This window comes from Lithobates pipiens, unplaced genomic scaffold, assembly GCF_037356315.1.
Source record: "Lithobates pipiens isolate NorthernLeopardFrog02 unplaced genomic scaffold, aLitPip1_a1.2 Scaffold_23, whole genome shotgun sequence".
Classification (NCBI taxonomy): domain Eukaryota; kingdom Metazoa; phylum Chordata; class Amphibia; order Anura; family Ranidae; genus Lithobates; species Lithobates pipiens.
The window spans coordinates 115,155,532-115,173,808 of NW_027507785.1; the positions used below are offsets into that span (position 1 = coordinate 115,155,532).

Below are 18,277 nucleotides of genomic sequence, written 5' to 3' on the forward strand. Positions count from 1 at the left end.
TTGGCGGTATTTGATCGCCTCTGCAGCTTTTATTTTTTGCGCTATAAACAAAAAAATTTTTTGAAAAAAAACAAACAACATTTTTTTCCTTTTTGCTATAATAAATATCCCCCAAAAAATGTAAAAAAAAATAACAACCAAGATATAAATATAACTCCAGCAAGATTTCAAATGAAAATGACTCTTCCTCTTTTGCCTCCTGTGAGATCGCTATTACATGATTATTCATAATGACACTTTTGAGTGTAGGTAAAAATGCACAGCTGGCACAAAGTGCACATTGACCAGCTTTTAAGTTACTGTGCATGTGGCTATGCATACTTTAAATGTCTTCTGTACATGAAAGATAGATTTACTTGGAGAAGAGAATTTGAAAGCTATTGGGGTTTATTTCTAAAGAAATTAAAGGGAAAGTATGTATTTTCAAGGTGTGCAGCTGTAGTCGGGTGCCGCTGGTGCTGAGTAACTGAACAAGCATTTTCTGTGTGGATTCTCCTCCCCCGCTCACTCCCTCCCTCGTGAAAGTGGCAGGAGCCAATCAGCAGCAAGGGGGAAAGGACTTGAAGTGTTGCATTGCACACTGGGACATGTTGTCCTTGAGAGAGACCACTGCACTCGTGGGATGGCTGTAAAAACTAGAGATCCCATTAAGCTATGGATCACACCCAGGATCTGGAGGTCGAGAGGACCTATGCCCACTTGCTCCTGTTTGGAGGTCTAACCAGAGGAGACCTGATCTTGGGACAGTGAGTGAGAAAATCTGTTGCAACACATTATCGGCCACATCAGCAGCACCCATGCCATGGCTCAAAGTTGTCTTGCATGCACACAGTGACACAAATGTTGTCGGAAATTCCGAACGTCAAGCCGTGACGTACAACACGAACAATGAGCCAAGGAAAATGAAGTTCAATAACCAGTGCGGCTCTTCTGCTTGATTCTGAGCATGCATGGAATTTTGTGCGTCAGAATTGTGTACACACGCTCTGAATTCTGACAACAAAACTTATTGTCGGAAAATTTGAGAACCAGCTCTCAAACATTTGTTGTCGGAAATTCTGATAGCAAATGTCAGATGGAGCATACACAAGCTCACATCGAACATTTGTTGTCGGAAATTCCGACCGTGTTTATGCGGCATTACTGTTTATGCTGATCTGGACAGCAAGTGTCATCCTACACATCAATACAAAACAATAAAAATACGCCCCCAACAAAGATCAGAACCACAGATCAATACAAAAAGTAATAAACAAGATTGCACAGCAGCCACTATAAAAAGAGACAAATATTAAAGCAATATTTCCTATAAGTGCATATGCGATAAAAGTAAAAAAGTAGCGCTTGAAAATAGTAAAGGCCCACAAAAACAGTCCCCTCAGTGAAAGAATGAAAAGGTATACATAGAAATATTGCTAGTCCATAGTCCATAGACAGCTTCACATTCAGACTTTTTGATACTGAGATTCCAACTGTCACCACACCGTCTGAACATAGGTGGTCCCACTTCCCCAGTCAGATGTACACTCGCCAGCTAATTTTGCCTCACGCTCTTATGTTTTGTCAAAAACCGCAGTCAGCACACCAAGTTAAAGCAATATCCCAATAGATGATGGTCCAAAGGTTATCAGGAATTCAAATTCCACTCATTCTCCTCTTTCAAACACTCGGAACGTCACATCAGGTGGTACATGATTGTCACTTCCGGTTGCCATATAGCCACATCCCAACATGTTTCGTCATACCAACTTCGTCCTGGGATTGGCTGAACGGCACAGCAACCTCATTTAAATACACCAACTTATGCAAATGACAGGGAAACGACTCCCGCCCAGTCTGGTGTCCCCGCGGAGATGATATGTCTAACATCCACCACGTATACACTTTTATATACTACATAAATAACACTAAATTCAAGTTAAAAACATTAACCCACATAAATCAGGTTACAAAATCATTCCTGCAATACGCAACTAATTATCTCATAAATTATAAATTAATATGCATTCATAAGTTAATGCATAGACTAATTAATCATGATAGCATACAACTAGTTACAGTAATACTTTTAAAGTGGAGTTCCACTCCAAAAATAAAAGAAAATGATTACTGTGCTTAGAAAAAATAAAAAATTAAAATTTGGAGAAAACATTATTTTTTTTACTCACCTCTAAATGCCTGTTGCTAGGGTTCCCTCGTAGTCTGCCTCCTTCGGCACCTGGGCTCCTGACAAAACTTCCCTCGGCACAGGAAGGGAGATCGCCTCTCTCCCCTCCCTCTTGTCCATCCTCTGGGACACGTGACAGGTCCCGGATGATTGCGCGGCCAGTCATGGCGTGTAGCGCAGCTCACGCATGTGCAGTGGATTGCCGGGCTGTGAAGCCACAGCCGGGTGCCCACAGTTGAAATGCCGGCGCCGCCGAGCGGAGGGGGAGATGAGTGGGGCTTCGATCCCACGCATCGCTGGACCCTGGGGCAGGTAAGTGTCCGATTATTAACCACTTGGCTCCCATACTACGTCTATTGACGTCATGGGCTTTCAGTGGTTATATCTGAGTGATGCCTGAGGCCACAGACATCATTCAGATATCTGCGTTTTCAGCTGGCGATTCCCTGCACCATAAGAACGATCATAGCGGCTGTTCCGCCGCTTGATCGTTCTTACGGGCTGCGGGAGGGGACGCCCCCCCTCCCGTTGCCCTCGGGTGCTTGTACCGACTCACTGCTTCGATCGGTGAGTCGGTGACAGGATCCGCCGCCCCCCGCCAGTTACCATAGAGATTTTCGGCGGACCAGATTGTCCCTGGAGTCTCTATGATCATTTGGAGGCTGGGTGCGATGTTATGACGTCACACCCGGCCTCGGTATTCAAAATAACGGCGCCGATTTGGCAGGGAAGCCAGGATCGTTTTTTTTTTTTTTTTTTTTTATTCTTCCCAGCCTAGAGGTGAGATATGGGGTCTTATTGACCCCATATCTCACTGTAAATATGTCCAATTGTGCTATATTCCTATTACAAGGGATGTTTACATTCCTTGTAATAAGAATAAAAGTCATTAATTATTTTATTTTTTTTAAGTGTCAAATTAAAAAAATAAAATTAACAATAAAAAAAAAAAGTAAAGCGCCCCTGTCCCCGTGAGCTCGCACACAGAAGCGAACGCATACGTAAGTCCCGCCCACATATGAAAACGGTGTTCAAACCACACATGTGAGGTATCGCCGCAAACGTTAGAGCAAGAGCAATAATTCTAGCTCTAGACCTCCTCTGTACCCCAAAACATGTAACCAGTAAAAAATTCTATATATACTGCTCTAATCCGGTTAGAAGTTATTTATAAAGCAGTTTAGATCCAGCTCTATGTTCAAGCCAAATGGTGTAAGACATTTCATAAGGAATATCCATTTTGTCTCCCTCTGGGACAACTCCCTCACTCTGTTGGAGCCCCTCTGTCATAAACAGGTGTGACCAGAACTGTGTGGACTGCAACAGAGTGAACCAAATGTATGTAGGGAGGACTATACAGCATCATTGCATCACTTCTGCACTTCCGGTTCTGAGCCATGGAGCGCAGATCGCTCCGGTTTCCTGTTTTTAAATACTGTTTTCGCTTTTAATGATTTTTATTAAATGTGAGTAATAATTATTTGGATATTTGTACGGTATCACACTATGGAGTCTCTTCCCTCTCTACATGTGAGCAACATCTAACAGCGAGGAGACCACTTACATCGCAGACAAGGAGGCACTTGGAGAATACAGGACGGGAAGTTTCCTCCCACTCCACAGGCTGTACAGGGGCTCATACTGTCAAGATGAAATACCTTGTTGTGGGGTAAATAATAGTAGCGAGTGCATTTCTTATTGGGCATTGTTTTCCAAGAAGCACAGAACAATTTGAAGGAGCACATTGTCACTTTATTGGACTTTTTTTTATACACCAGGGTTTAAGGACGGTATATGCATATTTCTGAACCCAGTTTCACAGCAACAATATACACCAGTCATATATGTTGGATTTTTTTTGCACAGAAATGTCACTTTGAATTGCAGGTTTTGCATAAGAGTGTTTTTTTTTTTTGTTTGAACATACAATATGCATTATATATAAGCGGTTAGGAAGTTTACACAGTAGGATTTTTTGTGGATTTTTGTGAATATATTTATTCAAATATTTATTTTATGCACTTTTAGTCACTTTTTACACTAAATGCACCCATGACACACACCCCTCAAGTATTTAGAGGTTGTAGGTCACCTCTTATTAAGAGCAGCGCCGCACCTATCCCCTCCTTTTCACACGTCTTCTAGATTTACCTTAGGGTGAATTTATTGATAGAGGCTGCAGCTCCTCATTTTTCATTTTCACCATAAGCGCTGGGATCTAATTTTTTTCACTATGAAAAAGTAATGTCGTTTATTAAGATAAGTGAACACAGATATAAACGCACCTCCACTACCAAACAGTGTAAAACAAATCAAACAACCAAACAGTGACCCACAAAGAACAACAGTCTAAACTAGTATATACAGCAGATAGGGAATACCAGAATCGTAATCATAGCCAGGCCAGGGTCATATACACGAGATCAACAGGGAGAAGATGGAAGGGGTCAGGCTGCAGGGCAGGGTTACAGGATGACAGAATCACAGGAGGGACAGGAATGGGTTCAAGTTCAGGTTTGGGTTCACAGGATCACAGGTACAGGTCAGGGTTCAAGGACAATGCCAAGGCAAGTGTGTAAGTGCCTGCCGGGTATAAATACACATCTCCTGCAATCAGTCTCAGGTGACGCCTGACTGCAGGAGATGATGTCGGCTCCAGATTGCAAGGAGAAACCCGCTGGTGGACACCAGTACTGCAGCTCAGAGATCAGACAGTGCCACCAGTAGGTGAAACCTTTCCTGACACCCTCAATGATAATAACACACAGTCTATCCCACAAAATTGCAGTAAAGATGGATCCCTATTATGTTTTTCTCTAAAATGCAGAGGCACGCTATGCTTTTTAAAACCGTTCCTAATATTGGTGAGATGTTCAGTAATACGAATCCTAAGCATCCTTTTTTTCCTTCCTATATAAAACAGGCCATACAGACACCATAGTAGGTAAACCACATATGTTGTGTTACATGTGATAAACTCCATTTAACTCTCATTATTTGCCCCTTTGGAATATTTCTGATCCATATCGGGTGATGGCCACTATTCACAGACAAGTAACTATTTAGATCTGTAGGCTTGAAATAGACTTTTGTGTCCAACCTAGATCCTGACTGTTCAATAGTGTCTAAAAAATGAATAGTAGTGTCACTAATCTGAAAATCTAATTTGATGTTACTATTATTCTGATTTAGATAGGAAAGAAATTCCTCAGCGGTGTCCTTAGGGCCTACCCAGATGAATATAAGGTCATCTATGTACCTACGTTAAAATAATAATCTCTATGGGTATTTAAAATATATTTATCCTCCCATTCAGCCATAAGCAGGTTGGCAATGCTGGGAGCAAATTTTGCTCCCATAGCAATGCCAACCTGTTGGGTGAAAAAAAAACACCCTGGCACCAAAAATAGTTATGTGAAATGCAGTAGTCCAAAGCTCTACCTAAAAAACATTCCTGGTTATGTGGAATGTCATCTCATTTGCTTAAAGCCCAATTTAGGGCTAACAAGGCATCTTCATGTTGAATGATGGTATAAAGTGATGCTACATCCACAGTAACCAGAAACACTGGCGCCTCAAAATTCAATTGGATTTCTTCAAGGGACTTTAAAAGGAAATTATCAAGATATTCACCAAACCCAGCCATGAACCGAGCCTGTACCATTTACAATTGGTTCTGCCGAAGGTGCTGCTGCATTGTTATGGATTTTCGGTAATGTATAAATCACCAGAATTCTACATGCACTAGGAAACATCTTTTGTCTTTTTTATGTAATGCATTAATTCTAAAACCTAAATCAACCAATTCAGCTAATTGTTTCCCATATAATTCTGTGGGGTCACTATGAAGTCTTTTATATGTGTCCCTATCATTCAGCAATTCCATAAGCTGATTATGATAGAATGTTTTCTCCAGTGTTACCACACCACCCCCCTTGTCAGTGATTTAATTCCATTTGTAATATATTCATTGTTTAAACTTTCTTTAATTGTAACCCTTCCATATCTTTCAAAACGAAGTTCTTAAATACCTAAATGTGATGGTTAAAATTATTTTGAGGGTTGAAGATGGATCTGTTACGTAATTCCCTATCAATTCAGTCAGGCGTAATTTGAATATGAAAAAATATTTTCTCAGCCACCCTGCTTTTCCTATCAGTGGATCAGATGTGGTGCCTGACTGAATTGATAGCCGAATACGTAACAGATCCATCTTTAAAAATAATTCTGTATCCAATTCATTTATATTTATATTGATTTATGTTATTAAGTGTATTACTGTAATTGGTTATATGCTATCATGATTAATTTGTCTATGCATTAACTTATGAATGTATATTAAATTATAGTTTATGAGATAATTAGTTGTGTATTGCGGGAATTATTTTGTAACCTGATTTATGTGTGTGTGTCAATGTTTTTAACTTGAATTTTGTAGTATATAAGAGTGTATACATGGTGGATGCTAGACATATCATCTCCGTGGGGACACCAGGCTGGGTAGGAGTCATTTCTATGTCATTTGCATAAGTGGGTCATTTGCATAAGTGTATTTAAATAAGGTTTAAATGATGTGATGTGCTGTACAGCCAATCCCAGGACGAAGTCGGTATGACGAAATGCATCTGGACGTGGCTGTTTGACAACCGGAAGTGACGTTTCAATTGTTTGGAAGAGGAGAACGAGCAGAATTTGAAACCTTGTATACTCGCTGCTATTTTTGATATCTCTGGCATCATACACAATGCCAATGTGATTATTTCATCACCTTCTTGTCAGTGCATGACCATTAGGCTGGTGATGTAAGGATTGTTTAATAAACTTTTAAGACGGTATAACACTATTTGGAGTTTATTTTCTCTGCATATTACGATAACCTTTGGACCATCATCTATTGGGATATTGCTGTAACTTGGTGTACTGACTGCTCTTTTTGCCAAAATACGAGAGTGTGAGGCAATATTAGCTGGTGAGTGTACATCTGACTGGGGAAGTGGGACCACATATGTTCAGACTGTATGGTGACAGTTGGAATCTCAGTATCAAAAAGTCTGAATTTGAAGCTACTTACGGACTATTAATGGACTCGCAATATTTATATGTATTTCTTTGCACCCTTTCACTGAGGGGACTATTTTTGAGTGATTTCACTGTTTTCAAGCGCTACTTTTTACCTTTATCGCATATGTACTTATAGGTAATAATGTTTTAATAAGTGCCATTCTACGCCTTGCTCTTATTGCAAATTATCTTGTTTACTAAAATGTATTATTAGCATTATTATTTGTTTTACACTTTTCCTCCGCATATCTGCTATTAACTTTGACAACAATAATACATTTTGTTTGTTTTTTACTAATTGATTTGGTGCTTGTGTTCCTTTGAAATAGCATTATTGCTGGGTACTCAGTGTTACTGTCAATGATTTATACTGAAATACAGAGATTTGTAGATTAGCTGCTAGAGGAGGATCTCAGTGGCATTGCATTACTCTTGATCTCCCAAAACCACTGTTGAGATAAGATATTAGCAAATTAGCGGAAATGCATTGTTCTCAGGTAGACCGCCAGCTCTTAGATTTGAGAAGGAATGGTAAAGCAAATATAATGTGTATCAGTGCAAAGCAGGAAGCGGAATCTACATATGCAATAAGCAATTATGGCTGCTCCATTGTACATATATATTGGCATCACAGTGGCTTATTGGATAGCAATTCTGCTTGGCAGCCCTGGGGTCCTTGGTTAAAATCCCATCCAGGATGCTATCTTCATAGGGTTTGCATGTTCTCCCATGTTTGGGTTTCCCCTAGGTCAGTGATGGCGAACCTTGGCACCCCAGATGTTTTGGAACTACATTTCCCATGATGCTAAACTTCATTGCAGAGTGCATGAGCATCATGGGAAATGTAGTTCCAAAACATCTGGGGTGCCAAGGTTCGCCATCACTGCCCTAGGTACTCTTGTTTCTACACACATGCATATTGAAAAGATCATTTACATCAAGCTGATTCATTTTAAATGTTAATTGAAAAGACTTTACTCCACCTTTAACCAAGGACTGGAAGGATCTGACCCTTAATGACCAGGCAATTGCACGGCCGTGCAACGTTGTACCCAAAGAAAATTGATGTCCTTTTTCTCCCACAAATAGAGCTTTCTTTTGGTGGTATTTGATCACCTCTGCAGTGTTTATTTTTCTGCTCTATAAACAAAATAAAAGCGACAATTTTGAAAAATTAAAAAAAAAAAAACAATATTTTTTACTTTTTGCTATAATAAATATCCCCAATTTTTTTTTCTTCATCAGTTTAGGCCAATATGTATTCTACATATTTTTGGTAAAAAAATCGGAATAAGCGTATATTGATTGGTTTGCGCAAAAGTTATAGTGTCTACCAAATAGGAAATAGATTTATGGCATTTCTTATTATTTATTTATTTTTACTAGTAATGGCAGCGATCTACAATTTTTAGCAGGACTGCGAGATTGTGGTGGACAGATCAGCCAATTTTGACACATTTTTGGGACCAATGACATTTATACAGCGACCAGTGCTATAAAAATTCACTGATTACTGTGTAAATGTAACTAGCAGGGAAGGAGTTAACACTAGGGGGTTATCAAGGTGTTAAATGTGTTCACTAGCTGGTGTTTCTAACTGTGGGGGGTTGGGATTGACTGGAGGATGAGAGAGATCGCTGTTCCTGATCTCTAGGAACAGCAGATCTGTCTCTCCTCCCCTGTTAGAACCGGATCTGTCTGGACAGATCCCCATTCTGGCTCTCTGTGGAGCGATCGCGGGTGGCCGCCAGACATCGCGGCCGTCGGACACGCATATCATCTCTGGCCTCAAGCCACTGGTGTGCGTGCCCCCTATCGCTTCTTAAAGCAGATGACGTAAACCTACAGCGATTTGCCCAGGAGATCTAGTCTACCACACTATAATGATGGCGGCTGGTCCTTAAGCGGTTAAAATGAACCCCAACCTTTATTCAGGGCAAAGTAACACATTCCCTGGATAGCTGTCCTTTGCACTGCTTACAGTTACCTTCTGTTTGTTCCTAGTCAATCTGGGTCAGAGCTTAACCATACTCATTATAGAGGAGCCATCCCCTTCCCTACATTACAGTACTCTGGCCTGGCAATTGCTTGTCCAGCCACCCAGCACAGGGTCATTGGAGAAGAAGAGAGAATCACATGCAGCTCCATACTTACAGAGTAAGAAATTACAAAGAGTCAATATTAATTTAAAATGGGAACTGCAGTGTGCGTGTAAAAATAACTTTAAATACAGTGGCAGAGTTTCAGGTCTATTTTGTTATTTAAACTTGCATTAAAATTGGTGTTTGATGCACAGAAATAAAATATCTGCATTTTAATAATTCATGAATGATAATTGAAGAAAAACAATGATATTATTTGACATAAAAGCCTTGTACACGTTCAGGGTCACTAAAAGCTGCAAGTCACCCTTTGGGCAATGTTTACTGAAGTCATACACTGATCACTCAGTAAAGTGAATGTTCACTGAGCTTAGTAAATAATGTGAAGCTATGTTCACTTCTATTAACCAAATGTGTGTAATAATTGAGTAATTAACGCATTCACTTTGCAAAGTGAACAGCCCCTACTTCATCAATACTGCTGCGTCCCAATTCTGCCTTCAACTTGCCTTATCAGGTCTGCATGCATCATGTAGTTTCTGCAGATTACAGTATGGATGTTGACCATGGCTGTGGTTGACTTAGGCTAAGGTGACCAGATTTTTAAAATGAAATCAGGGGACATTTTTTTTTTTACTGGTAATGGCGCCAATCAGCGACTCTCTGCCCATCGCCACCACCGCCCGCCTCACAGCATGTCAAGTCTTATTCTCCAGGCCCCAGCTACTACTGGGTGTGGAGCAGTGGAAGATCACTCTGCCAGGGAAGGCAAGGAGATAAGCAGGCAGGCAGCTGGCCGGGACTTGAGCCAAGGCAGAAGAACATGCAAACAGAGCTGAATGGGCATGCGCCCGAAACTTAAGAAATATTCCCTCCGCTCTGACCAGCACATGATTATCAGAAAGGGGCACAGATAATGGAAAAAAATACACCCTCCTAAGCTAGTAGGAGTGGCGGAGCGAAGGTGTGTAATTCAGATTTTTTATTTTTTATTCTGCACTGACTGTCTTTGAAATTTCCCCAGTCCCTGTTAAAATCCAATCAGGGGACAAAACCAGGGACAGACTTGGTCCAGGGACAGTGTCCTCAATACGGGGACTGTTCCCGGAAACCGAGGATGTCTGGTCACCCTAACTTAGGCCTGCTGGGTAATATGTAGTTAATTTGCAAATAAATGCAGGGGGAGGAGGGGTCGACAGTGGGAAGCATAAGAGTCACTGTTGAAGTACAGGTTGAGGACCAGTGTAGTCTGATTAATAAGGAGTACTCCAGAGGTACAGAATGAGGAATGTCAAATTGATGAGGGGCACTGTGGATTCCTAAAATGTGAGAAACTGGAAGTAGACTGATGAAGAGCACATGCATGTGGACACAAAATTTGGGGCAACGTAGTTTGCTGAAAGAGGAAAACATGCATGCATCCTCAGAATAAGGGACACTACTTTTTGATTGGAAATAAGCACCTTTTATAAATACAGAAGACTATTATATGTGTAGCAAGGTCTCTGGACTTGTCCAGTCTAATGAGAACTTTCCAGGCCAAAGATAGCTGACATCTTTCTGTATGTAGTGGGTTTTGAGGCATGGTGGGTGCAAGGTAGACAAAGTTATTGGGCACCAGACACTTCTTGGATGTAAAAGAGGTTTTATTTCTCTTAACAATCCTTTTTGTATTTTTGGGGGAAAGTGGGTTAGGGCCAGGACACCCTTAAGTAGCTGTAGATTCAATTGGCAGACTCTGAGACTTCAACAGGAGGACAGTCGTGCAGGGAAAGGCACCAGCAAGGCACTAAATCTGCACATGCAGGAATGCTGTCTCCTATGGCAACAGTCTTTGACAGTTCCTAACACAAACGTAACAGTTCCTTCAGCTTCACTACAACTGCCTCTTGTAGTTCTTCAATACTGAGCTCCTAGTCTCTCACTAGACCCTCTGATTCATTTACTCTGAAACCCTCGAGCCCACCCCTGCTGACCGACTCGGTCCCTGGCTTGACAAACAAAGCTGCTCTGCAAGCGTCACCTCCGCTAGTTGTGTCCCTGACTTGATCACCGCCTGAAGTTTACTGATTCTCCACCGTGCCCATTTGGTGAGAATACTTGCTTCAGTTACTCACTGTGGTCCCTGGTAATAAAGTGGTTGGTCCCTTTGTAGCGACAGCTTCCCCTCTACATCTGACTAGGGATGAGCCGAACACCCTGCTGTTCGGTTCACAGCAGAACATGCAAACAGGCAAAAAATTCAGCAGAACACGCAAACAACATTAAAATCTATGGGACACGAACATGAATAATCAAAAGTGTTCCTTTTAAATGCGTATATGCAAGCTATTGTCATAAAAAGTGTTTGGGGACCTGGGTCCTGCCTCAGGGGACATGTATCAATGCAATTTTTTTTTTTTAAACAACTGTTTTTTTGGGAGCAGTGATTTTTTTTTTTTATGCTTAAAGTGAAACAATAAACATGAAATATTCCTTTAAATATCGTGCCTGGGGGGTTTCTAAATGTATGCCTGTAAAGTGGTGCGTTTTTCCCATATTTAGAACAGTACCACAGCAAAATGACATTTCTAAAGTATAAATTGTCATTTAAAACTGATCGCGGCTGTAATGAATTGTCGGGTCTTAGCAATATAGACGAAACTCAATGAAAAAAAGTGCATGGGATCCCCCCCACCCCCCAGTCCATTACCAGGCCCTTTGAGTCTGGTATGATTATTAAGGGGAACCCTTTTGGGTCTGATATGGAAATTAAGGGGAACCCTTTGCCAATTAGTTTTTTTTTAAATGGCATAGGGGCCCCCCAAAATCCATACCAGACCCTTCAGGTCTGGTTCGGTGCCACCTGGACGGCTGTCTGGATGGACATGTGTCATGAGCCCCAGGCTGCTAGGCCGGAGTTTGGGCCTATCCCCAGGGCATCTGGCTGCTAGGCTGTGTGAGGGCCTATCCAGAAGTAGTAGAGCAGCACAGGGTTGGAATTGTGGCTTGTAGTCCAACCAGAAGGAGCGGTTCTGCCAAACCTACACCACCTGACTCCACCCAAATATATAAGCTCTCCCAGCAGGCCAAGGGTTTCAAGAAAACCCCTGCCCATTGGCTGAGATACCCCATATACCCATAACCTGACCTTGAGTTGTTCCTCTCATATCTAATACCCCCAATTGCCCATCCACCTAGTGGTAGAAGAGAGAAGTACAACCAGGCCACTACACTACAGAGTAGTTGAATTTATAAAAAGCATATGGTTAAAATAATTGTGGTAAAAAAATAATTACAACATAAAGCTAACCTTGAAACTTTTATCATTTTAGTCAATGCATTTCCCTCTACAGCAGCACTCTAAACTAAATATTTGTGATATTCATATGAAAATACTCAGTGTCACACTTCCCCACTAGCACAGGTGGTCAGACACTATAGCTAGCTTCTGTGTTCTTCACCTATAGCAGCCCCCTTTCTATCAGGGCAAGCAGGCCATCTGATACTTGGTTGCCCCTAGGTCTTTTACACAATGCTAAAGATTCAGATTTTGAAAACTTTATTAACCAATTGCCTACTGGGCACTTACACCCCCTTCCTGCCCGGGCCATTTTTCAGCTTTCAGCACTGTCGCATTTTTAATGACAATTGCGCGGTCATGCCACACTCTACCCAAATTAAATTTTTATCATTTTCTTCACACAAATAGAGATTTATTTTGGTGGTATTTAATCATTGCTGGGTTTTTTACAAAAAAAAATCACCAAAAAATGTGAAACAATTATATTTTTACTTAGTTTCTGTCAGTAAATTTTGTAATAAGGTAATTTTTCTCCTTCACTGATGTGTGTTGATGAGGTGGCACAGATTGGTTTAACTGGTGTGTATAGATGAGGTGGCACTTATGGGCACTGATGAGGCGGCACTTATGGGCACTGATGAGGTGGTACTGATGAGGAGGCACTAAGATACTGCATTTATGGGCACTTATAGATGGCACTGTTAGGTGGCACTGATTGGCACTGATAGGTGGCACTGGTGGGCACTTATAGGCAGCACTGGTGGGCACTGATAGGCGGCACAGATAGGCGGTACTGATGGGCACTAATGGGCATTGATGGGTGGAACTGATGGGCAGGTACTGATAAACAGCACTGACTGGCATCACTAATGGACACTGATTGGTGGCATTTGTGGACAGCGGTGGGCACTGATTGCTGGCACTAGTGGTCACTCATCGCTGGCACTGATTTGTGGCACTGGTGGCACTATTGTAATCAAGGCACCGATGATCAGTGCTCTGATTACATGTTTAGATGTCTCCTGTGAGGAGATGCCGCTGATCAGCTCTCCTCGCCACACACTCTGTCAATGTGAGGCGAGGAGCGCTGATTACCGATATCTCCGTGTTTACATGGCTGTGATACCAAGATACAGTCACATTCAACAAGAGAACACAAAAATCACAATAGTAAGGCACAACAACAAGAAATGCCTTGCTACCACACCGGGGGAAGAGGTGAACTGAGCACTGAAAATAGGAACTTGTGATTGGTAGACAGGCAGAGTGGTTCAATGACACTCCAAGTACAAAGCAAGCAAGGTTTAGAATAGTCGTTAAGAGAAGAGGGAATTTGGGACTTTGAGTGAGATGTTTATTTGGAAAAAAATAGATAAAAATAGATAAATTGCACAGTAAAGAAGACGTTTATTCATATAAATGCACATGGGACATGGTCCTTTCACTCTCACATTGACCCCACTTAGGCTGTATGCCCCTTGCAAGTTTAATCATACACTTCATTGATTATTTAATTTTACATTCATATAGATTGGAACCTTTGCAGGCATCTTTATGCAACTCACCATGGACATCTCCCATTTCTCCCCTGGTTTGTGGTGTTTTTCTGCCTTGGCTGCCCCCAGTTATATGCCCCCTCAGCTCTAGGCAGGGATATTTCCCAGCTTTCCTCAACCATCAGGTTTTAGCATTTGATGACCAACTTTAGAGCTGATATATAAGTAACTTTGGGGTGTTTGGTTTTCTCCTCACCCTACATCCCTATTTCATTTAATTTTCATTTGAGTCATTTGGAATTTTTTTTATAGATACGCACTCTGCATTTGCTTCTGAAGAAGTGGAACTTCATCCATGAAACAGGTCAAGATTTTGAATGCCGTTTTTTTATTCAATCATGCGTTTACATCATGGTTTGTTTTTTTGATTTTACGTTTCATGTCCAATAATGGAATTGTTGTTTCATGTCTATTATATGCCCATCAGCTCATCATATCTGCTATGTACCATGTCCCATGTGCATTTATATGAATAAACTTCTTCTTTATTGTGCAATTCATCTATTTTTTATCTATTTTTGTCCAAATACACATCTCACTCAAAGTCCCAAATTCTCCCTTCTCTTAACAATGAAGAGGGATGGAGGTGTATGCTCGTTTGACCATATACCTCATTCAAAGTCCCAAACAATTCCCCCCTTTTATAGGTTTAGAATAGTCAGGGCCAAATTCGTAGTCAAAAGGCAGGCAGAGTTCAGAAAATAGTCAGAGTTTCAATCCAAGGTCATAAACAAGGAAATCCAAACTAGCAGGCTAGGCAGACAAACAGGGAGCTTGGAGCATGTGTTACAACACTATCACATGCATGAGACTGCAGGCTTGCCTTGCTAAAATCAGGTTTGGTCTCCAACCAGAGACTGGCCACATCAATGACCTTGCAGGTGGACAGACAGACAAGGAGAATGCATCACAGCCAAAACCAGGCTGCTGGAACCAGACCAGCAGTTATCAAGGAACAGGTGCATTACACTGACACTCAGTACATTCAAATGTCTTTCAAAAGTAATTCAAGATTTACTTTGCTTTTAACATTAAATTTTGGAACAAACTGACTTTACAAAAAGGATAACCATATACTGTTAGAAATTTGTACATTTGAGAAAAAAATGTCATCCTGCTCCTTCAAATTTTCTCATCACTGTGGTCAAAAACGAACATTGATTTTACCCCACTGATGAATGGAAATGAACAAACCTACAATGTATATACAATAAAAAATATTGAAGCACTGAAGGAGACAGAATTTATTGCACAGTCCTGTCAATCTAACACTGTAAGATTCCTGGGATAATAAAGTGAGGAGAATGAAGACCTCATCTGTGTGCTGCTGCACCTTCCTTGTGCAATCACAGGCTGAAGTGGGTCCTTGACTAGGTTATAATCTGCAGTGTAGATGATAAGGAGGTCAAAGGGAGTCCCAACACATATCTTTTTCTGTGTCTGGATCACAAAACAGAGTGAACAAAACAACAAATACTTTGTCAGATACGACAGTTCCTGTGTGTGCATTTCGGTTTTGTATTTTGTTGTGTGCATGGAATTTCTAAAGTCTAAAGTTGTATTACACATTTTGTAGGCTGTAAAAGAATAATAATATAATTGATCAGGTCTGTCACTATTAACTCCAGTCTTTGCTCCCTTGCAGGGTCACACCTGATGCTGGAATCTTCAGTATCCTGCCTAAACTGGTTTGCTGGATTCCTGCATATGCTGCCACGTCCTGTGGTTCTAGCATCACTGCAGGGGCACACTAGTGACATAGCAGCAGGCAGGTGGAATCACAGCATACAGAGGGGGATGCAGGGTAGGCATCCGACATACCTGGAACTGTTGGATGCTGATGATACTGCTGGTGGGTGTAGCTTTGCAAGAGAGCAAAGAGTGAAGTCACCAGCAGCCTAATAGGTAATTGTTAAGCCTCATACACACTATCAGATTTTCCACAGACAAAACCTTGGACTTGTGTTCAAAGGTGTGTGCCTGGATTTTGTCATACAAACGACAAGGAATTATTGGCCAACAAACAAGAACGTGGTTTTTCAGATCTTTAGAGACACCCTTTGGGCTCCTTCTGCTACTATCATGTTAGTAGATGTTTGGTGAGTGTTGATTCTCGCTTTTCATTTAGCAATTTTCAGTTTGCGCTTTTAATTTCATGCTTTTCAGTTCGTTTCTGAAGGGCTGTTCATCAACCAGCCATGTTGCGGAATCGGAGGAGATAATGTGTATTATTGGCCTTGGAGTTATTGCTTCGACCCAAGTCCAGTCCAGAAACAGGAGGAGGAGGCATTCCTGGACCAAAAATTGTTTGCTTTATTAATCGTAACCAATTATCATATGCCTTTGCTGCGGGAGCTCCAGGAGAATAATCCAGATGATTTTCAGAATTATCTCCGGATGACGGACCCCTGCTTTCACCAACTCTTGGCATTACTGACCCCCTATATTAAGAAGCAGAACACATGCATGAGGCTTTTATTTTATTTTTTGGTTGAATAATAATGATTTGATTTGTTATATTTTCTAGATTTTTGGATGCATAGAATGCACTTTTTGGTTAAGTTCTATTGGCAGATAGCATGTCTAATTTTATTTGTTTTCTTTTTTTAATCCACAATAAAAAAAATCGTGAAGAATAATACTTGGCTATGTGTTTTACTTCAAATGATAGTTTGGGAGTAGAGAGTTACATTTAAAAAAATACAATGTGAAATTGACAAGAGACACCAACATAGTTATATCTTTGATCTTAAAAACTACAGTATAATGGTGTTGTGATAACTTGCCCAAAAAAAAAAAAAACATAATAATATTATTCTTGGGGCGTGGCTTGGCGCGCAGAGGAGATGGCTGCATAGACCCAGAGCTCCCGGAGACCCACGGCCCGTTAGCGCTTCTCTGGCCACATTTACGCCGCACGATGAGCAAACAAATGAGGCAGGCTGCTGGGACCAGATCGCGGCAGCAATCGATGTCCTCCCAGACCCGCAGCATCCAGGATATTTTCCTGACTCAGGCCCGGCCAGGCCGCAACACACCGCGCAAGATGGCGCTGCCACGAGGTGAGGAGGACGAGCTAAGCGATGGCTCCCAGAGCGCAGCAGATGAGCTGGTAAGCGGGACAGGGAACCCGGATCAGCCCCTCACGCTAGGAGACATGAATTCCATAGCCTCGGACATAAAAAATACGCTATTTACAGCGATCACGGATCTTAAAGCAGATCTGCTTTCCCTAAATGAGAAAATGGCCACAGTGGAGAGGGCGGAACACAGGAGAGACCGGGCTGTACGCGGGCTGGAAGCAACGATGGCCTCTCATACCGCACACTTAATTAACATCAATAGACATTTAGAGGACCTTGATAACAGGGGCAGACGCTGCAACATCAGAGTGCGAGGAGTTCCAGAGACAGTTGCCCCGGACCAAATACCATCCGCACTTCGCTCCATATTTAACAACCTACTGGAGAACCCAGCTGATACCCCCATGGAGTTTGTACGTGCACATAGGGCTCTGAGAGCACGACCTGCTGAAGCTGCACCACCAATGGACATTATTTGTTGCCTCCAGAGCTTTCCTTTGAAAGAGGAAATACTTAATCAGGCCCGAAAGAACGCGCGGATCCAGTTCAACGACAGTGAACTTGCTCTCTATCAAGATTTGTCGCCCATTACCTTACAGAACAGGAGGGCCCTTCGCCCGCTGCTGGAAGTACTTAGAGAGCGGGGAATAGTCTATAAATGGCGTTTTCCTTTTGCGCTTCAGGCCACAGTAAATGGGAGACAATTCCTTCTTAAATTGCCAGAGGAACTCCCTGACTTTTGTACCGCTCTGAACATTCCGATCATAAACCTCCCTGACTGGTATGCGGAGTTCAAGACCCCTTTGCCTGACCCCAGTACGGACGTTTCTCCCCACGCATCGCCTGCGAAACCTCCAACGAAGAAAAGTAGAGGGGGAAGGCCGCATTCGGGCTCGGGAGACCGTCTCTTCCTGTCTGCACGGCAATCTAGGAGCCGTGACCGCATCTGAAGCATGCCGACGTATGGTTGCCTAGTCTACCCAATATGATCGCGGATCTTTACACTACCTATGGCCAAGTTTTGT

The 18,277-nt window shown here is 41.8% G+C and overlaps 1 protein-coding gene across 2 annotated transcripts in view; it reads left to right on the top strand.

The window, feature by feature from the left end:
- Positions 1-18,277, top strand: part of ELFN2 (extracellular leucine rich repeat and fibronectin type III domain containing 2) — a 219,404-nt gene that overhangs the window by 56,701 nt on the left and 144,426 nt on the right. The gene's annotated exons all lie outside the window — the stretch shown is intronic.